Raw genomic sequence first — 6,728 nt, 5'->3', positions numbered from 1 at the left:
TATGATTTTACAGGAGTAATTAATTATACTGAGCCTTCATTCTCTTTCCCAGGCTCCCTCTAGTGACCTATTAGAGATAAGACAACTCCCACCATGTTTATAGAATCATAGATTTAGAGGTGGAAGGATCCCTCAGAGGGCATCTAGCCCAATCCTTTTATTTTCATAAATAAGCAAACTGAATATCAGAGAGATGAATTAAGTTGCCTGAGCACACACAGGAAATAAGGTATCAGAGCTGGATACAAATTCAAGTCATGGAGGATAATAGATTTAGCCATGTAGGGGTCCCAAGGATCTTAGTGCCCTTATTTTACAAATAAATAAAATGAATTCTGGAGAAGTATGTCCAAGTGGTTTTCCCAATGTAGCCAGTGTTTATGTGGTAGGTCTTCTTACTTTGAATCTAGCCATGAAGCAATCCACTAGCTTCAGAACCCTTTCCAGTAGTAGGGACTGCAGTTGTGACCCATTGCTCCGGGTTTTGTAGCACCTTCCAAAAAATTCCATTTCTATTTATTGTGTATGTGTGTATGTGTGTGTGTGTGTGTGTGTGTGTGTGTGTGTATGTACACCACTGTATAAATGTATGTATTGTTGTTTGTCCTTCGTTTTCAAAGAGTGAGTGATTAGAAATCACTCACCAATGACATTGCACATGATATCTTGATTTGTGCATGAATTGGATGTAAGTAAGGCAGAGTTGCACAAAGTTATCAGCCTTACTTTCTCTTCCAGAGTCATTGAAGTCCAGTGGCAAGATAAAAGTGAAGACAACTGGTGATGGACTGGGATACACTGGATGGCCTTGGTGTCTTTGATGTTTGACCAAGCTCTAAGTACCCCATAGTGCCTCTTTCAGCCACCTTCATGGCCATTGGAACAAATTGTTCTCATCTACCCATTTTGCCAGGGTAAGTCTTCACATGCTTGGGGTAGGCACATATCTAGCTCACCAATGGGTTTGAGGTCTATCAGATTTCATATATGTGTGTGCGCGTGCGCATGCGTGTGCTCGTGTGCACATGCGCACATGTATGCATGCACACACGTATGTATGCATGCATGCAATACATGTATATATTCTATATTCATACATGTACAAATGTATATGCATGTATTGTGTATATACATATAAACAAACATACTTATATATGTATAAACTTGTTTCTCTCATTAGAATATAATATTCTTGAGAGGAGGGATTGTTTCATTTTTTGCACCTTTATGTTCAGTGCCTAGCATAGTGCCTGGCACATTGCTGGTTCTTAATTTGTAGTACTTCAGTGCACTTTTAAGATCATAGATTATGAGCTGAAAAAGGACCTTCAAAGTTAAAAAGTGCAGCTTCCTTAAGGTCTGGAGTGGTTATGGTGACTTGCCCAAAGTATCTCAGGCTATAAGTGGCAATCAGAATTAGAATCCAGGTCCCTGGACTCCACACTATCCTTTCTACTGTAATGTGCTGCATCCCTACTGCAGCTCCAAGTTCTACTTTGCGCTGTGCTCCTCTGCCATGTGTTTGTGGCAGATCATTGATCTGAATCGATTAGAATTTATGAACCAGAAGGTGAATTGTCCTTCTGAATAGTTGCCTCCAAGATGCTGTTTGATGTAAGTAGTTAAATGTATTCATCTTAACAAGAAATGTTCTAAACCTAGGACACTTTCCCATTCCTGAACATCCTTCCTGAGCCACCCTCCTGGTAACACAAAGCCTTCCTTCAGTTGATATCAAACATAAGACAGCATGGTCTCACTGTCTTGAAGATCGTAGAGTCTCTGTCTATCCATCTGCCTACCATATTAGTATTAGGGCAACAGAGACATTGCAAACATTCCTGACACTTAAGAGAGCTACCTGATGCTCAGAATGGTTCAGTGATGGTCACCTAGCTAGTGTCAGAGGTAGAATTTGAACTCAGGTCCTAACTCCAGGGCTAGCCTTCTAGTCACTATGCCTCATTACTGAGAAGCTGGGTGCTATAAGGAATAGAGCTCTTGACTTAGACTCAGGAAGGCCTAGGTTTGAATCCCAGATACTGACTAGCTGTGTGACTGTGGGTAAGTCACTTAACCTTTCTAAGCCCCATGTTTGGAGATAATAAAAGCACTAACCTCACAGGATTATTGTGAGGATTAAATGTGACAATGTACATCAGGCACTTCACAAGGCTTTAAGTGTGATATAAACATCAGCTGCTAGGTGGAGAAGTAGTTGTAGCATAGTAGAGAGAGAGTAGGCCTTGTAGTCAAGTCCTGGGTTCAAGTTCTGTGCCTGACTACATTACTTGTGTGTCCCTGGGCAAGCCACCTGGCTCTAACAATAATAGCTAGCATTTGCTTTAAGGTTTGGATCCACACAACACTCCTGGGAGGTAGGTGCTATTATTATCCCCATTTTACATATGGAGAAACTGAGGCATATAACAGTTAAGTGACTTGCCCAAGATCACCCAGATAGTAAGTGTCTGAGACCAGATTTGAACTCAGGTATTTCTGAGGCCAGATTAGGCATTCTAACTACTAGTTGTAAAGAAAGGTAAAGTGAGTTTCCTCACCTGGGAGTTAGCTGTATCAATGAAGTCATAGGCCCAATCCCTATCCTACTCTTTAAAACTGTAATTTACAGAAGAATTGCTGACAGATGTCCCTGGAAGGAAATTCTTCATTACCAGGCCCCCTTCACTTAGAAAAACACAGGTCTGCATGAAAGAGTTAAGGGGGAGGGGAAGGGAAGAAGGAAGGGAGGGAGGGACAGAGAGAATGGGAGACAGAGGGAGAGTGAGAGGGAGAGAGAGGAGAAGAAAGGAGAGGGGAGGGGAGAGGAGGAGAAGGGGGAAGGGAGGGGAGAGAGGAGAGAGAAGAGAGGAGAAATGAGGCTTAAAACAGCAATTCTTATAATGAAGTTTTCATTTGGTTTAAGGATCAACTACCAGATAACATATCAAATATACCAATCTCTCACTTATAAATGTTCTAACAGGGCATGTGGTTTCTCTTCACCATCTACATTATTCACTAATCTGTTTCAGTGCATGGATCCATGTCAATGTTGACTGTTTTAGTAGTAGGAACTGTGACCATTCATTTTATCCACTGTTTTGCATTGAATAGTGAGAAGACAAACACTTCCAAGAAATAAATTTTGGGACAATTGTGATGATTTAACCTTGGGTTCCTTGGGAAAGCTACATCTTCTAGTACAACTGCCTCATTTTAGAAATCAGGAAACTGAATTCTGTAGAATTTTAGCAAGTATTCCAAATTCCTTTATATAGTGGCATAGCATATCCCCCGACTCATGGTCAACTGCTCCTTTCATTACACCAGGCTGCCACTAAAGTCATGCCCTCCTTACCTTTTCTCTTAGACTCTCTAGGCTACAGGCTTTTACCCAGTCTTTCCTGATCCTTACCCCATCTCTACCAGCTGTTCTTTCTACTTCCAAATAATTTTGTGTTTATTTTGTAAATATTTTATATTTAGTATATAGCATGCAAATTGTATAATGCATTATATAAATGTATACATTTTGTACATATTGTATTTTGGTATATTGTATTTTGGAATATAGGTATATGTTGTTTCCCCTGGTAGAAAGAAAGCTTGTTAAACACTGGGACAGATTCATTTTGTCTTCATATCCTCTAGCACGGTGCTTAACACATAATAGGCACCTCATAAATACTTGTTGATAGATTGATTAAATGGTAAAAATTGAGAGACAGAGTTTCCAGGAATAATGAGGTGAAAGTGCCACTACATTTGCCCCAATCAGACCACATCTGCAGTATTAGGTTTGGTTCTGGGCTCCACATTTTAGATAGGACAGTGACACTGCTAGCACGACTTATGAGGACCAGTCAAAGAAACTATAGATATCTAGCCTGGTGGTGCAGTGGATAGAGCACTGGACTTGGAATCAGAAAGTATCATCTTCATGAGTTCAAATCTGGCCTCAGATCCTTCCTAGCTATGTGACCCTGGGTAAGTCACTTAATCTTATTTGCCTCAGTTTCCTCATCTGTAAAATGAGCTGGAGAAGGAGATGACAAACTATTCCAGTATCTTTTCCTGTGAAAATATTCAAGCAAAAGCTCTTGACCACTTGTCAGATGTGTTACATTTTGTGGGGTATGCATTAAATTAGATCATAAGGTCATAGGATCATAGATTTAGAGCCAAAACAGACCTGAGAGGCTTCTTAGTTCAACCCTCTCATTTTAGAATTGAGTAAACTGGGATCCAGGGAGGGAATGCTGAGATCCCTTCCAACTCTGAAATCCTGTGATTCTGTAAATTGAGTATTATTATTATGGAATAGAGTCAGTGGAAGAGACTTTTGTCTCTTTTCTTTCATGCTTTAGCCCGGAATTTTTAGAAACACTGCAGGAGTAGCTAGCTTCATTAGCTTCTCTCTTATCATAGACATTTTATAGGAAACAAAGTGTGCACTTTGAGGTTTGGTTTTGAAACTTAAAAGCTCTCGAAGGCAATACAGCAACTTGGTCTTTCTGCACAGATGGTAGTGTTTGAGAGATACATAGCCAAACAATCGGCAATAGTGCATGGAGGGATGAAGCGAACACCCTGTCATTGACAAGATAATTTACATTTCCCTGAATGGCAGCCACACAATTAGTGTTCTACTCTTTAGGAAGACTTTTAAGCCAGTTGACTTTGTCATTTGTACTGAAACTACTCTTATTTAAACCATAGAGGATCTGTAAAATGTTCTTAATGATCTTATCCATTGCAATCAAACTTGACTGTTAGATAAAATGCTATCTGTTTCTTGGTAAGAAAATGCTTCCAAAAATGGACTCTCATTTTTGATAAGCTTATCAAAAGGTTTTTAGAACTCAAGTTCCAAAAACTCAAGTAAATTTCAACCATAAGTAAACTCTATTTTCTTCTATCTTTGATTAATTCTGTCAGAGGGCTTAGACTTCTTTTGAATATATGGAAATCATCTTTTATTAAGAGTTTCAGCTTTGACTCGTATTCCATTCTTTCCCTCCCTATGTTTTTTTATCTTTTTTTCTATTTTTCTTTACTTATTCTCTTTAAATAAAAAAATGACTTTTTTCTTAAAAGGTTCTACTTCTATAGGAAATATTTTAGTGAAAAATGATTTCTTCTACCATATAAATTATGTTCATCTCCGTAGGCATTCTCTATGTCTAAATAAGTATCTGGATGTCAGCCTCATGCCTAGATGTTCATTCATAGGAAATACACATAAGTTTGGGGGGAATTTATTTTTTACCTTATGAGGAATAGAAGGGAATCAGAATTTATTACATATATACTATGTGCCAGACATTGTGCTAAGTACTTTACACATACTATCTCATTTGATCCTTGAAACAACCCTATGAAGTAGGTGCTATTATTATCCACATTTTACAATAGAGGAAACTGAAGTAGGCAGAGGTTAAGTGATTTGCCCAGGGTCACACAGCTAGTAAGTGTCTGAGGCAAGATTTGAAGTTGGGTCTTCCTGACTCCAGGCAAGGGCTCTACCAATTACGTCACCTTGCTGTCTCATGAGGAAACACAACAGAACCAACATAATGTACAGACTAAAGAGAAGGAAAGAGCTTGGAGTCAGGAGACCCAGGTTCAAAAATGACTCCAACACTTATTTGCTCCTGTAACCTCTGTATGCCTCATCTGAATCTTTAAGATGGACACAAGAATACTTTTTATTAGTTATCTCACAGGGTTATTTGCGAGGACAGAGCTTTATAAATGGCAATGTGCTGCTTTGTGGAATTATAGTTTCAGAGCTCTATGAGACCTTGGAACCCAAACCTACTTCAAACCTCCCACTAAGAAGAAGCATTCTCTCTATAAACATAACCAGCGAAATGGTCATTCAAACTTTGATTGAAGTCTTCTGGTGAGGAGGAACTTGATACCTCCTGAGCAATATTTCTAAAGTAATTTTTATTTAAAGTAAGCTAATTTATATAGTAGAATGTAAGCTTCTTGAGGGCAGGGGCTTTTTCATTTTGTATTTCATTCCCATCACCCAGCACAGTACCTGACCACACAGTAGGCATTTAATGAATGTTTATTGATTGATTTGATCAAATAGTTCATTTAAATGAGTTCTTATTGATAGGAACATAATGGGGACATTCAGGGGACCTCCAACTAGCTACTTCTTCTAGACCTGAGCATGTTACCTTAGCTCTAGGAAAAGTGCCTGGTCCAGCCACATTAGGTGGGGAGAGGATCATTGTTCTCTGATTAGATCTATAACACTAATACCAATATAAATGCCAAATATATCTTTATTTTAAATAGATGCTGTTCAATTTTTAATTATCTGAAAGTTTGTGTGTATAAGTACTCAGCAACTGGGGCTAGGTGTAGGCTGGAGAATGCTCATTTCTAGATTATTATCAGAAATGATAGAAAATTGATGATACATAGACAGACAATTGATAATAGAAAATTCAGAAATGTGTGGTGAGTCAATTGGGCTTGAAAAGATGGTGACTAATGTGGGATAGTTCAGTGGAAAGAACACTTAATTGGGAGACAGCAGAATTAGATGTCCACTGACTAACGAGATAGTGTTTGTAAAACTTTTTTTTTTGGGGGGAGGGCAAACTTTAAAGGTCTTCCAGTAACCAGCACTTTCTAATTATGTACCATGGGGGCAGGTGGTTTCATGCAGAAGTCCCTCTCAGCTCTATATGATCCTATGATCT

Source organism: Vombatus ursinus, unplaced genomic scaffold (genome assembly GCF_900497805.2).
Source record: "Vombatus ursinus unplaced genomic scaffold, bare-nosed wombat genome assembly UNPS02014802.1, whole genome shotgun sequence".
Classification (NCBI taxonomy): domain Eukaryota; kingdom Metazoa; phylum Chordata; class Mammalia; order Diprotodontia; family Vombatidae; genus Vombatus; species Vombatus ursinus.
This window is presented reverse-complemented; position numbering follows the sequence as displayed.